We start from the raw sequence: 16,711 nt of genomic DNA, 5'->3' as shown, positions 1-16,711 counted from the left end.
CTGAAGTTGGGTAAAAGTAAAGCAGAAATCTATTGTGGCTATAATATTGCCCAGAGATGTGGCCCTGCGGTTGTTGCAGTGGAAAGAGCACTCATCTGGGAATCATGGTGCCACAGCACATCCTATGGCCTAGTTAGGTCCTCCGCGTGTCAAAAAGCACTGTATGCACTTCATTCCCTGTCGCACCCCCGTCTGCTTACTTACTCATTGTTCTCTGAGCCTAAATAGAAATGCAACTGGAAGGAAAGTGCCCAAACCCTTAAACCTACAATCACTTCCTTCTTGCAGGTTTTCAATCATGAAGTCTCATCAGTTATCATCATCATCATTACCCAGAAATGCTTTTAAATATCCCTGTCACTATCCCATTGGCCCTCGAAGTTGCGATAGTTCTGAAGTAATTAAATTTGCAGTAGATTTATCTAATAACCATTTAAGTGGTATGTTTTAAACTACATTCCTCTCAATTTCTACTGCTTCCAGGTGTCAATTCTGCTTCAGCATGTTTGGAACTTTCCGTTGGAACTTTCTCTTGCATTTTCATTCCATTTTTATCTGCTCCAGTGCTTAGTACAGAGCTCAGGACCTAGTAAGCACTTAACAAATATTATCATTATTATTATTACTAGTGTTATTATCATCATTCCTGGTTATATGTTCCATGAGGGCAAGAGAGAACATCTTGATTCTGTTGAACTTTCCCAAGTATTTAGTATACTGGTCTGCACTCATTGGAATAGATGGTTTGTTAGAAAGAATTCAAGGAGGGCAACTGTTCCCCTAAGTATTCTTAATTGTGACTAATGGAACAACAACAACAATAATAATAATAATAATAATTGTAATAATAATTATGGTATTGGTTAAGTGCTTACTATGTGCCAAGCACTGTTGTAAGTGCTGGGGTAGATACAAGGTAATCAAGTTGTCCCACATGGGGTCAGAGTCTTAATCCCCATTTCACAGTTGAGGCACAGAGAATGATAAAAAGAATGGTGGTATTTGTTAAGCATGTAATATGTGCCAAGCACTGTTCTAAGCACTGGGGTAGATACAGAGCAATCAGGTTGTCCCACGTGGGGCTTACACTTTTAATTCCCATTTTACAGATGAGGTAACTGAGGCACAGAGAAGCTAAGTAGCTTGCCCAAGGTCACACGGCAGACAAGTGGCAGAGCCAGTATTAGTACCCACATCCTCTGACTCTGAAGCCCGTGCTCTTGCCACTAAGCCATGCCGCTTCTCTAAATACTGCGCTGTATAGCTCATTGACATGGCTTTATAAAGGCATTACTTATATTTTTGATTTAATTCGTGCCTTGACCCAGCTCTCTCAGTACTTCCCAATCCACATGGAAGTACTTCCCAGACTGAGCCCCCTCCTTCCTCTCCCCCTACTCGCCCTCCCCATCCCCCCGCCTTACCTCCTTCCCCTCCCCACAGCACCTGTATATATGTATATATGTTTGTACATATTTATTACTCTATTTATTTTACTTGTACGTATTTATTCTGTTTATTTTATCTGGTTTATATATTTTGTTTTGTTGTCTGTCTCCCCCTTCTAGACTGTGAGCCTGCTGTTGGGTAGGGACCGTCTCTGTATGTTGCAAACTTGTACTTCCCAAGTGCTTAGTACAGTGCTCTGCACACAGTAAGCGCTCAATAAATATGATTGAATGAATGAATGAATGAAGTAGCATGGCCTAAGGTAAAAAGCATGGGCTTAGGAGTCGGAAGATCTGTATTCTAAACCTGTCTCTGGCACTTGCCTACTATGTGACCTTGGGCAACCACTTAACTGCTCTGTGCCTCAGTTTCCTCAACTGTAAAATCGGGATTTCTTAGCTGTTCTCCCTCTTAGACTAGGAAACCCATGTGGGACAAGGACTGTGTACAACTTGATTACCCTGTGCCCACCCAGCGCTTAGAACAGTGCTTGCCACAGAGTGCTTAACACCCTATTTTGCATATGGCTCTTGATATATTTTTGACATAATTAGTAAAATTGCAGTTTTCTCTCTCATGATCAATTTCTGCCAAATACATAGATTCCATCACTCATCTAATAGTCTTCCATATCCAAATGACCTACATGTATTTGCACTTACTGTAAGTAATCTCAGAGTACTACTACTACTAATAATAATAATGGCATTTATTAAGCGCTTACTATGTGCAAAGCACTGTTCTAAGCGCTAGGCATCTGGTTAGTAGGATTCCTTTAAGTATCCCATCTATTAGACATAAACCAGGACCAAATTTCACTAGGTTAATGAAATTCTCTTTGTGACACATCCTAACTGAATTTCATTCATCACTTTGGTTCAGCGGGTTACACTGATGTGAACCCTCTGTAAAACGTTTCCCCATTTCATCCACCATTGCAATTTGCATTTAAAAATATGTTGAAATATTTCATCCAAGTCAACATATTTTTCATCGTACAGTCTTTAGATTGTACCTTGAATAATCATGCTCTCCCTAAAAAATAGCACAAATACATGTTTTAGTACTGCAGTTTAAAAATATCCCTTTTTAATTTCTATTGTTCTCCACTCTGAACCACATTTCTGCTCCTAAACGCCTGTGGTGAGATTTTGTTTTCTCTATTTGAATCAAGATATCAACTTCCCAACACTACTGCACATTTTCATTAGTAGAGACTTTATACTTTGGTTCTTGGGGAGAATTTGGAAGGCTTTTCCAACAAAGTTAAACATGTCCAATGCCTTCTATAACCTTGTCTTTTAGGAGAGTCCTGCCTGTGATAATCTGCATTCCATTTTGATCTCTTGTACACATCATCAGATTTTTCTCCTAAGAAAGTTTCTCTATCTAAATTTAAATTTACTTTTATGCTTGCTTCATTTATTTTAAGCAATGTCTTTTCAAGTCTCTTATACTCTTTTATGGAAATCTTCAGGAACAAGGCACAATCCAAATGGTTCCCTCGCAAAATAGTCTCTTTCAAATGGAACAAAGTCCAGACTGGAGCTGGGAGATTAGTGAGGATGTTGATGCAGTAGTCTAGATGGGATATGACAAATGCCTGGACCAGTGTGGTGGTCCTTTGGCTGAAGAGGAACGATGGAATCCAGAAATTCTGTAGAGGAAGTACTGACAGGATTTAGCAACACACTGAATATTGGGGTTGAAAGATAGGGAGGAGTCAACGATAAGGCCAAGATTGCCAACTTCTTAGATGGGGAGGAAGGTAGTATCGTCACCTGTGATGGAAAAAAAAAATAGGTGAAGGGAGGAGACATGAGGAGTTTAATCTTTGAACATGATGCACTTGAGGTGATGTCTGGATATCCAAGTAGAGATAATAATAATAATAATGGTATTTATTAAGCGCTTACTATGTGCAAAGCACTCTTCTAAACCGTAGAGATGTCCTGGAGGCAGGAGGAAAAATGAGATTGTAGCGGAGAGAGGTCAGGGCTACAGCTGGTGGTTATGTGTGTAGAGGTGGAAGTTGACTTTATGGGAGTAGATGATCACACAATTGAGAAGGGAAGAGGGCAGAGAACAGAATCCTGAGGGACATTCACAGTTGGGGGTGGGAGGCAAAGAAAGACTTGGCAAAAGATACTGAGAAAGAGCAGCCTACAAGTTAAGAGGAGAGCCAGGAGAGAGCTATCAGCAAAATCAAGGTTATAAGTGCATAATATCTAACCATATAATATTCTGTACAATGGAAATATAATATATAATATATTGCCCCTGCTCTTGAGGCCTTTATATTCCACTGGGATAACTGACTCACTCTATACCTTCAATCTTGACCTCCTTTTAGAAGCTATTCTAGAGGAATTACCCAATTCTCAGAATGGAGAACAATGGCTCTTACTGTATCTATTAAAGATACATATTTATATTTGTTTTTTGGTCTTCACCAAGTGCTCTTTGTTTCTATGGTCTTAATGGAAGAATGGGACACATGGAAACCTACTAATTGCTTGTAGTACTCCCCACCGAATAATTTAGTTCATGGAACAAGCATTATACCAGAATTCTGCAGATGGTTAGACACATGGTATCTAAAATGTACCTTATATTTTAGAGACAGTTGTATGTAGAATACTTTTCTAAATAATTGAAAATACACACACTGTATCAAAAAGAACATCATCATCATTGTGCTTTATGTTTTATAATTCAAAAGTGTGTTTGTCATTCTGTCCATTTATACTATATCATATATACATGTTGCCGACTTATACTTCCCAAGTGCTTAGTATAGTGCTCTGCACACAGTAAGCGCTCATTAAATACGATTGAATGAATGAATGAATGAATAAACAGTGGTAGTGTGATAACAACTGATAATAAAATGCAGTGGTGACTAATATTCCAAAATGCAACATGTTGCCTCTTTTTCTCATGACCTAGCATGAAGTGACCTAGAACACGTTGTTTCGCCCTGCTTTTTTTCTTCTTCCTCTTCACCCTTCATCCCCTCAATTTGCAAACAAACATTATACCCAAATCTCTCTATCTCTCCAAGCAATTCCTCTCCCATGATATCAAATTGCTCTCTTCATCCTCCTAAATACATGAGCTACACTTGACACTGTTAAACTCCCCATCTCTGCCTCATCCCTTGTCCTGAAATTCAAATAATGATTTTAGGAATTTGTTAGTTTGACTGTGGGCAGGGCTAGATCAACTCCCACCAAGTATATGGCTAGTGGACATTGGGACATCACATCACACTGTGTTTGACATTATCGGTCAGTAGCATGAGAGACCGAGAGAGAGAAAGTTCCCGCTGAAAGTTCCATGATCTTATCTCCCACTCTACAACAGGTTACTTAGGGTGGAGGGGCATACCTTAATCTCTGAGAACTTTCAAATTCCTCTAGTGGTACACACAACCCAGCATTCCCCTCCTCCCCAGCCCCCAGCCCCTGGAAGCACTCTTCTCCTTCACCCCAGGCTGAGTAGCCAGATGTCAAAGAGGGCAAGTTGACTAAAAGGCAGTTTCACTGATGGATAGGCCTAGTGCCTGGCTGTCCACGGGCTTCTGAGTGGAAGAGACTGGCCCGGGCCTCTTTAAGACCAATAACCCGGCCTGGGGTTGCACCTTCCTGAGTTTCCCTGAAGATAGCTGTTGCATCCCTAGGAGAATATCTAAATTCTTGACTTGGGGAAAAATTGGAGCAGTTTCTTTCACATATCTCTCTTGTTTGCTTTTCCCCGAGTCTGAAATTTGGAGACCCTCCCTGGAACACAACAGCCTCTGGAGACTGAAAGAGAGAGAGTGAGGCCAAAGACCCCTTGGCTACATCCTTCTTCTCGCCTGGAATTTCCTCCCCATTCATATCTGACAGTCCACCAGCCTCCCCAATGTCAAAACAACCCTAAAATCAAATGTCCTCCAAGGGGCCTACCCTGTTTTGCCTATGCACCTGGGTCGGCACCTCTTAAGCACCTTGATTTTTTTATGGTATTGGTTAACTGTGTCAAGCACTGTTCTAAGCACTGGGGTAGATATAGGTTTAAAAAGTTGGACACAGTCCCTGTCCCACATTGGGCTCCCAGTCTAAATAGCCCCACCCTCATGCCCTCACCCCACCCCCACCCTCACATTATTTATGTACATACCCATCTGTAGTCATTTTAATATCTGTCTCCACCTGTAGACTGTAAGCTCCTTGTGGGCAAGAATTGAGTCTGCTTTATTGCATTATACTCTCCCACTTGGTTAGTACAGTGCTCTGCGCACAGCAAGTACTCAATAAATGACACTGATTGATTGATGGAGAATGAAAAAGAGCACAAGCAGGTGCTGACGGCAGACAGATTCTTTACCCACTACCCTAACTTGCCCACTCCCTGTACCCTCACCTACCCATCAACCCAACAGGCTGCTCCCGACCAACATGTCCTCCTGTCCAAACGCAGGCCATTTTGTCTGCTGGGATGGTCTCCATCAAAAGGTCACAGTACCGGGAGGGGAAAGGGGTTCCACTACAGGAGGGGGAATGAATTAGGGGAAAGCATGCTCTATCTGGCACCGAGGGTTGCTTTGGGCAGTAGCAGGAGCTCACTCTGAGGGCCATATTTAGGGGTGTTTTGGGGTCCCTGTGAGCCCCTTCAGTCATCTGGCCCTGAATACAACCTATAGGATCTAAGCCTACATGTGCAATCCTTCTAGTTGAGAAGCAGCGTGGCTCAGTGGAAAGAGCACGGGCTTGGGAGTCAGAAGTCGTGGGTTCTAGTCCCACCTCCGCCACTTGTCAGCTGTGTGACTTTGTGCAAGTCATTTAACTTCTCTGTGCCTCAGTTACCTCATCTGTAAAATGGGGATTAAGACTGTGAGCCCCAAGTGGGACAACCTGATTACCTTGTATCCCCCCTAGTGCTTAGAACAGTGCTTGGCACATAGTAAGTGCTTAGCAAATGCCATCATTATTATTATTATTCTAGTTTCTGTTCAAAGGAACTTGACTCAAACCGTTTCTGACCTTGTTCCTTCTCTCATCCCCACCATTAGAACGACAGCTCCTTTTGAGCAGAGGTGGTTTCATTTTCATCGATGTCACGTCTCCCCTCAGCCTCAGTGAAAATGCCTTCCCCGAATATGGCCAGATTAAGGTTCTGATGAGTCCAGAGTAGTGGAAGCCCACAGGCTCCCTCTCCCACTTCTTTAGAGCATGTGCCCCTTTGCCCAATTTAGAGAAGGCTGGTCCTTTGGTTCCAAGGAAAGTAAAATCTCCCTCTACCTCTCATTGATTTTCTACCTGAACCAAAACTGCCTGCAGGGTTCTCAGGATGCTACTTTCTCCAAGAGACTGGAAAGTCCAAGAATGCAGCTGCATGGTATGGACAGCGATTGCAGGCAATGTCATAGGCCTCAGTTTTCAGTCTGATTGCGTGGGGTGAATGTTTTAAAGAGGCCATAAACTCAGGAGCAGGGACTAGGACCATGTACAGAACTACATGTACATGTACAGAGTACAAAGCTAGCTCTCTTCTTCCCTTCAAAGCCCTACTGAGAGCTCACCTCCTCCAGGAGGCCTTCCCAGACTGAGCCCCCTTTTTCCTCTCCTCCTCCCCATCCCCCCACCCTACCTCCTTCCCATCCCCACAGCACCTGTATATATTTTTGTACAGATTTATTACTCTATTTTACTTGTACATATTTACTATTCTATTTATTTTGTTAATGATGTGCATCTAGCTTTATTTCTATTTATTCTGATGACTCGACACCTGTCCACATGTTTTGTTTTGTTGTCTGTCTCCCCCTTCTAGACTGTGAGCCCATTGTTGAGTAGGGACCGTCTCTGTATGTTGCCAACTTGTACTTCCCAAGCGCTTAGTACAGTGCTCTGCACACAGTAAGTGCTCAATAAATACAATTGAATGAATGAATGAATGAAAGCATGATAGGATTTTGCTGCATATTGCTTCTGTAATGAGAAAGTTCAACTCCAGCTCCTGAAGTTAAAGTCAATCAATAAATCAATGGTATTTATTGAGTGCTTACTGTGTTCAGAGCACCGTTACTGAGCACTTGGGAGAGTACCAAATCAACAGAGTAGGTAGATGTCACCTGCCCACAAGGAGCTTATAATCTAGAGAGGAGCTTACAGTCTAGAGATCACTTCTGATGACATTTTGGAGGGGGGTAAAATGAATGAAAAATTAGGGAAAAGAAGCTCTAGTATTTCTCTTGCTAACATCTGCTCCTGTATGGTTTGCACTAAAAGAAATTGCATATTTGAGATGTGATGACCTCCTACTGTTTATGTTCAATTTGCAGATGGCAGTAGGAAGTTTATCTGCAGTGTACATTCTGCGCATATCATTGCTGTGAATTATTTCAGTTGGAAAAGACTGTGACTTTCTATGCCAAAAATAAGCATTTATCTCTTAAAATTTTCAGCATGGAGCCCAGATCTTGCCATCAGTCTCAGGGTAAGCACATCACATTGTTAAGTTATATGTGCAATCTAATTATACAGTGTTCTTAATGGTAAAACATCCGAGTTGCAAACTCTCCTTCTCGCCAGATAGTCATTTGGACTTTTTTCATTTATATTAAACACGCAGTAGATGATTGGATTAATGTCCCTAAACAAAGGGATATTATCTGAATGCAATTCTATTTAAGCACAATTCTACACAGCTTCAGATAGCATGCAATTCAGATTAAAAAAACTCCAACTTCTGCTTTTTCTTTATATTCCCAGATAATTGGGGAAGATGTTGGGGTGCTTCACAATGCCATACAGATTGCTTTTCGAAACTGCCAGAGAACAGAAGGGGAAGTAACTTGCAGAAAAAGAAGCAAGTCCTTGGTGCTCATCATCAGTCACATCTCCTCCAAGAGGCCTGCCCCAACAAAGCCCTCATCAATTCTACTCATCCTTCCTCCTGAGTCACTTATGCACTTGGCCATTTGCCCCTTAAGCACTTGATATTTACCCCACCCTCAGCCCCACAGTACATATATATATATATATATATATATATATATATATATATATATATATATTCACCATTTCCTGCTCTCTCAGTCCCATCAGCTTGCTTCTCTTGATCTCCAACATGGCCCAGATTCTCCTTCTTCCTCCTAACTGCCACTCTGCTTCCTCCCCAGTCTTTTTTGCTGATTGGTTAGGTTTACACTTCAGGGAAGGGAACCAAGAAGTGCCTCTCCTGACTTCCTCCTCCCTCTCTTAAGTGTGGGAGACCAGAGGAACTGGTCATCACAATGACCAAAGAACCCCCCACCCAGAAATGTGACAGTGAAATCTATAAATAATCCTAATAATAATAATAATAACAATGATAATAACATTAATAACTGTGGTATTTGTTGAGCACTTCCTATGTCTCAAGCACCGTACTAAGTGCTGGGGTGGTGCAAGCAAATCGGGTTGGACACAGCCTCTGTCTCACATGGGCTCACAATCTTAATTCCCATTTGACAGATGAGCTAGCTGAAGCACATAGAAGTTAAGTGACTTGCCCAAGGTCACAGACCAGACAAGTAGTGGAGTCGGGATTAGAACCCAGGTCCCCTGTCACCCAGGCCCATGCTCTTTCCACTAGGCCACACAACGTTTTGAGGAAAATCCTAACATGCTTTCATTCATTCATTCATTCAATCACATTTATTGAAGGCTTACTGTGTGCAGAGCACTGTACTAAGCGCTTGGGAAGTACAAATCGGCAACATATAGAGATGGTCCCTACCCAACAACGGGCTCACAGTCTATAAGGGGGAGACAAACAACAAAACAAAACAAGTAGTCAGGTGTCAATACCATCAGAATAAATAGAATTATAGTTATATACACATCATTAATAAAATAAATAGAATAGTAAATATGTACAAGTAAAATAAATAGAGCAATAAATCTGTACAAACATATATACAGGTGCTGTGGGGAGGGGAAGGAGGTAGGGCAGGGGGAATGGGGAGGAGGAGAGAAAAAAGGGGGCTCAGTCATCAATCACTGGTATTGAGTAGTAGGTCCTGGAGGTCAGAGGCTTTTATTATTATTATTGGCATTTGCTAAGCGCTTACTATGTGCTAGGCAATGTACTAAGCGCTAGGGTAGATATAAGCAAATCAGGTTGGACACGCTCCCTGTCCCACATGGGGCTCACACTCTTAATCCCCATTTTCCAGATGAGGGAACTGAGGCACAGAGAAGTACGATGACTTGCCCCATTTCACACAGCTTCAGACCTGGGGGAAATCTCAGTTCATGATAAATGGTGGATGTAACTTGAAGACCCCACTCCAGTAATGTAGCAATAATTGGGAATCAGCAATAATCAGTGAGAAATGTCTTCTTATCAGATCTCGGATCTGATGTCACACAGGAGGCCAGTGGTAGAGCTGAGATAAGCAAATATGTTTCCTGACTCCTGAACCAGGACTCTTGCCCTGCTCCAACCCAGAAAGGCCTAAAACAAACATCACCATTGTGAGTCCTCCCCTGCTCCATCATGCAGGAGAGAAGCTGAACCAAACTTATTTGCACTGGAGCTCCCAGTAGTCCCTGCTCCAGCCCCTCAAGGACTCAAATGGTGGCAGCAGCATGAGCCTTTCTTAGCCTGGATGTGACAGAGATGTCTGCTGTCTCAAATTCTTCTCCTCCAATTCTCTACTGGACCCCTTCCCATTTGGCTTCTCTCTCCTTCACTCCACAGAAACTGCCCTCTCAATGGTCACCAATGATCTCCTTCTTGCCAAATCCAACAGTTTCTACTCCATCCTAGTCCTCCTCAACCTCTCAACTGACTTGGACATTCTCCTGGAACTTTCTTCTCCTGGTTCCCCTCTTATCTCTCTGGCCATTCATTCTCAGTCTCCTTCCTGGGCTCCTCCTCTGCCTCCCACCCCCTAACTCTGGGGGTCCCTCAAGGTTCAGTTCCAGGTCCACTTCTATTCTCCATCTACAGTCATTCCCTTGGAGCACTCATTTGCTCCCATGGCTTCAACTACCATCTCTATGTGGATGATACCCATATCTACATCACCTCCCCTGATCTCTCTCCCTCTTCCAGGCTCTCATCTCCTACTGCCTTCAAGACATCTCTACTTAGATGTCTCTCGTCACCTCAAACTTAACATGATCAAAACAGAGTTTCTTATCTTCCCATCCAAACCCTGTCCTCTCCCGGAATTTCCCATCACTGTAAATAGCACCACCATCCTTTCTGTCTCACAAGCCCATAACCTTGTCATTATCCTTGACTCCTCTCTGTCATTCCACCCATATATTCCATCCATCATCAAATCCTATCGGTCTCACCTTCACAACATCACTAAAATCCTCCCTTTCCTCTCCATCCAAACTGCTACCACGTTAATAGAATCACTCAACCTATTCCACCTAGATTACTGCATCAGCCTCCTTGCTGACCTCTGAACCTCCTGCTTCTCCCCACTCCAGTCTATACTTCACTCTGCTGCCTGGATCATCTTTCTACAAAAACGTTCAGGATATGTCACCCCACCCCTTCAAAAATCTCCAGTAGTTGCTTATCCACTTCCGTATGAAACAAAGACTCCTCACCATTGGTTTTAAAGCACTCCATCACCTTTCCCCCTCCTACCTCACCTAACTTTTCTCCTTCTACAACCCAGCCCACATACTTCGCTCCTCTGGTAGTAACCTCCTCACTGTCCCTCGATCTTGCCTGTCTAGCCACTGACCCCTGGCCCATATTCTGCCGATGGCCTGGAATGCCCTCCCTCCTCAAATCCAACAGACAACTACTCTTCCCCACTTCAAAGCCTTACTGAAGGCATATTTCCTCCAGGAGGCCTTCCTAGACTAAGCCCTACTTTTCCTCATTTCCCATTCCCTTCTGTGACACCCCAGCTTCCTCTCTTTACTCTTCCCCAACACAGGACTTATGTATATATCTATAATTGTATCTATTTTTATTGATGTCTGTCTCCCCCCGCTTTTAGACTGTGAGCTCGTTGTGAGCAGGGGTTTTCACTGTTTATTATTGTATTGTTCCTTCCCAAGCACTTAGTACAGTGCTCCGCACACAGTAAGCACTTGATAAATACAATTGAATGAATGAATGTCTTTGAGACTTAGTGAACCTGCACATCTACCATAGTCATCCTGCTGAAAGTTACTGTTCAACTAGTACTCTGAAAACTGAGCAAGGAGCAAAATACTAAAAAGGCAGAGCGGATTCATTTATTTCGTCGGCAGATATAGTTAATGAAAATTTATCCTGATTTCTTCTGGGCCCTGAGCACATGAGTGGATGCTAAGATTCCAGGTAACTATAGGAACTAAATAATTTAGAGCTTGTTATGTTTTGATTTGGCTATTAAAATAGAGAGCTATAGCAACAAAAATAAAAATCCAAGTTTCTAATGAAATTTGGGGACATTTGTAATACATAATCAGATCAAAATTGGTCTTAATCCAGGAAACATTTTGTTTCCTAACCAGCTGTGTTTTTCAGTCCACATAAAAACATGATCCAATGTATAGCACAACATACATCATGTTCAGGGGGATTTTAAAGTAGATTCTGTTTTTTGTTTAATTTGCCCAGGGTTAAAGTCTTTTTTCAAACAAAAAAAAACTCATTGGAGAACACTGAGCATCTAATTGTAACAGTGTTCTATATTTTAAATATAATCTCTTTGTGGGCAGGGTCCATGTCTACCAATTCTGTTATATTGTAATTTTTCAAGCTCTTTGTACAGAGCACTGGCTCTGCACACAGTAAGCACTTGGTAAATATGATTGATTGACTGTTTTGCATTTACTACTTTCCTTGGTGATTAAAGTCAATTTTCACAGATGTGCACAAACACACATTCACAGAAAAAGAATCTCACATATTTTTGCCTAGACATTTTCCCAGCTGGAAAAATGATTGTTATATTTCACTTATATTTTGGTCATTACACTCTTTGGTCTTGTCAGTGGGGACCATACCTTGTATATTTGTTGTACTTTCCCAAGCACTCAGTACAGCACATTCCACCCAATGTGTTCAATAAATACCATTATCATTATCCCTCCTCATCCTACTACACTCCTACTACTAAAACCCTGAAATCGATGGATGAAAATTCAAGTCTTTATTTTGTACCACAAATGCCTGTCAGAGCACATTATTACCCTCCAAGCCTCTAATGGCTCTTCACTGCTTCCTGTATAAAGCAAACACTCCAAGACTCTCCATCAGTGGCTCCTTTGATTTACCTGCTCTTTTCTACTGCTACACGAAGTACATACTCTTCACTTTCCCTTAGCTGAACTACCTATCCATCACTCCCAACTCTCTGACCCATTACTCATCATCTCCCCCTCCCACCAACCAACTCCAACCTGGAATGCACTTCTTTCTTCAGCTTCATCAAAACACAGCCTTTCCTTTTGTCCCTCTCATTTTAAAATCACTCTAAGAAAACTACTTCCTCCAGAAGACATTCTATGGTTAATCTATCTCCCAGTCACATGCATTTTCCAGATTATGCCATCCCATCAGCCACCTCAGACTAATTATAATTGTGGCATCTGTTAAGCACTTACATTGTGCCAGGTACTATACTAAGCACTGGGGTAGATACTAGATAATCAAGTTAGACTCAGTCCCTGTCCCACATGGCTCACAGTCTAAGAAGGGAGAACAGGTTTTGAATCCCCATTTTATAAATGAGGAAAATGAGGCACAGAGTATCAATCAATCAATAATATTTATTGAGGTCTTGTGTGCAGAGCACTGTGATAAGCACTTGGGAGAGTACAACACAACAGTATAACAGACACATTCCTTGCCCACAGTGGACTTCCAGTCTAGAGAGGTAGACAGACATTAATATAAATAAATAAATTGCGGATGTGTACGTAAGTGTTGTGGGGCTAGGGTAGGGTGGTGAATAAAGGGAGCAAGTCAGGGAGACCCAGAAGGGAGTGGGAAAAGAGGGAATGAGGGCTTAGGCAGGGAAGGCTTCTTGGAGGAGGTGTGCCTTCAATAACACTTTGAAGGTGGGGAGTGTAATTGTCCGTCAGATATGAAAAGAGAAGTTAAGTGACTTGCTCAAGGTCACACAGCAGACAAATGTCAGAGATGGGATTAAAGCTCGGGTCCTCTGACTCCCAGGCCTGTGGTTTTGCTACTAGGCCAGGCTGCTTGTCAGGAGACCATGCGTCTTCTCCTTAATTTATGTGCATTTAGTTTTTTTAAAAAAATTGTATTTGTAAAGTACTTAGTATGTGCCAGACACTGAACTAAGCACTGGGGTAAATACAAAGTAATCTGGTTGGACACAGTCTATGTCCCACATGGGGCTCACAATCTTAATCTCCATTTCACAGGTGAGGCAATCGAGGCACAGGGAAGTTAAGTGACTTGTGCAGGGTCACACAGCAGACACATGGCAGAGCCTGGATTAGAACCAAGATTCTTCTGACTTCCAGACAGTGTTCTATCCACTAGCCCATGTTGCTTCTCATTATTATTTAGTTGTATTCATTCATTGATTTCTTATTATTTTAATCTATTGTCTCACTCAATTATAGTATATACCTCTCCATTAGATTGTAAACTCTTTGAGAGCAGGATTTGTGTCTTTTACTTGTCTTGGTTCCCTCCAGTGCTGTTCTTATGGCAACTGCTCAATAATTATTGTTGATAAATAGTTTGGTACCAAAAGCATATAGTCACTCATTTACCAGCTGAAGGATTTTTCACCTTAGCTCAATTAGTTATTTTTTTACATCAGCAAAGAGCTTTGCAACAGAAGATAAAATATCACACATTAAGCACTAATATGTCCCCCCTATCTAATATGAGCAACTTTTAACTTCCCCTGTATGGCAAAAGATAAGGGTACTCTGTCTGGTTCATTACATCAGCCTGTTTTCAATCCACATGCTGCACTCTGTATTTTCATGCTCTAGACAGTTTGACAAGACTGAAGTGAGTTTTCTCTCATAATCAAGATAATAACCACCAAAATTATTTGATAGACTTCACTGCGATGGAAAATTCAGATTACTTTTTGCCATAATTATTGAGTCTTTATAGACAGTAATTGCTCACAATTTTCATCCATCTTCTGTCAAATTTATTTTAGTGACTGCACCGTCTGGGATTTGACACAGACTTTGATTATTGGTTCAATTAACCTTAAAGCATAATAATACCTTTCTCTTTGGGAATATTTTAGGCTTCCCAGTGGTCAGGTGGGTACCGTGCACATTGTTCTTTTTTTCACTCTCATCATTTTCTTGATTGAGGGTTTGGATTTCAACCTGCATTTCAACCTGGGATTTGAGGATGTGGCTGACCTTACTGGGCCAAGTCTTCTTAGATAGTCCATCTACCCCACAACATCCCCGTTCTGAAATGGCCCAAATCTGTATTAATTCACTTTGGATAGGATTTATCTGCATATTGGAAGGCAGAAGTATGCAAACAGCAACTGGACAGTCATACTTTAGGCTTGAGCTGCATCTCTGATCAGTTAATTTAGAGATAAGACCTTATTCCACATCTACCTTATTGGATTTATGTTGGGATTCATGAGATAATGGAAAGATCATGAGACTGGCAATCAGGGGAATCGGGTTCTAACCCTAGTACAGTCACTGGCATTGTGCGTCACCTTAGGTAGGTCACATATTTTAGGAGTTTACTCCTGAAGGAGTTACGGTCTTTACAAGATGAAAAAATTTTAGTTCCTAATTTACCCTGGGAAGCCTCTGTTTTAAAGGGTAGAAACTGTTCATTAAGAGCCTACTTTTTTCCCCTCTTTAAAGAATCACTTCATGGTTGTTGTCCTCCCTTTCAGAGTGAGACTTGAAACGAGATGTTCAAATTTATCCCCATGGTTCACACAATTGCAACCACTTCTCAGGTAATAAAAAGAGAAAAATGTTAAGCATTATCTAACGTCTAGAAAACAGATCAATAGGATAGGGCAGCAGTTGAAGGGAAGGGACAGTTCTCTTAGCCATCTAATCTTTCCCTGGTGGTGGCTGGTGGCAGGTCCTATAGAGTGTGGAAATACTAAAATTTGACATCCTATATGTTTAAAGAGCAGCCTCCCCGCACCTCACTGAATTTTCTGTCTTTATAGCTCTGAAAAGCAGTTACCTCAAGCTTGCCATTCAATTAATTAATCCCATGAAAGCTTCTTTCTCAAAGCCCTTTACAGTCATTGAAAACTTGCTGGGCTGTGTGTCTTAAACTTAAGTCCTGTCAGTATGGAGATTTCAAGTTCAGAGGTGAATTTGTATGAAGCAAACACTTCAAGACTCTCCATCAGTGGCTCCTTTGATTTATCTGCTCTTTTCTACTGCTACACCCCAGCACATGCACTTCACTTTCCTTTACCTGACCTAACTATCCATCACTTCCAACTCTCTGACCCATTACTCACCACCTCCTCCCCTGCTGCAACCAACTCCAACCTGGAATGTCCTTCTTCCTCAACTTTGCTAAAACATAGCCTTTATCCTCCTCTATTCACCAACAGGCCAGTCTATTTACAGAAGAAGGCAGTTACCTATGATTCCACTTTGCACTTACTTTTTATCTTACGTTACAAACCATTTGGTTTGATTCCTAGTTTCTCGGTTTCCACCCTGAGAAGGAGTATGGCATAGTGGACAAAGCATAGGCCTGGGTTCTAATCTCAGCTCTGCTGAGATTAGGTCATGGGTTCTAATCTCAGTTCTGCCACCTGCCTGCTGTGTGACCTTGGACAAGTCACTTCACTTCTCTGCACCTCAGTTACCTCATCTGTAAAATGGGTCTTGAGACTGTGAGGCCCACATGGGACAGGGATTGTGTCCAATCTGATTTGCTTGTCTCCACCCCAGCGCTTAGTACAGTGCCTGGCACATAGTAAGCACTTAACAAATACCAAAATTATTATTATATAACATATTAGGTGCCAGGGGAAGGTACGAGAAAGGTATCACTCCATTTCCATTCCACTTCACAACTTTTTACATTTCCAGTTCCTGTCTTTTACATATTTCCAATTCCTGTTATCTTCTTTGCAAATAATCCCAAGTTGCTCCTGCTTCCATGATATTAGCTGAAAAGAGGAAAGCACTGCAGCTAAATTGGGGAACCTAGCAGATGCTAGGCAGGCAGGCAGACAGACTGCTTCAGGAAATGTCCTTGGCAATTACAAGTGATGATTTCTCCAGATGTATTATTCCGATGTCACCTCACATAA

This window comes from Tachyglossus aculeatus, chromosome X1, assembly GCF_015852505.1.
Source record: "Tachyglossus aculeatus isolate mTacAcu1 chromosome X1, mTacAcu1.pri, whole genome shotgun sequence".
NCBI classification, from domain to species: Eukaryota; Metazoa; Chordata; class Mammalia; order Monotremata; family Tachyglossidae; genus Tachyglossus; species Tachyglossus aculeatus.
Note: the sequence above shows the minus strand (reverse complement) of the source record.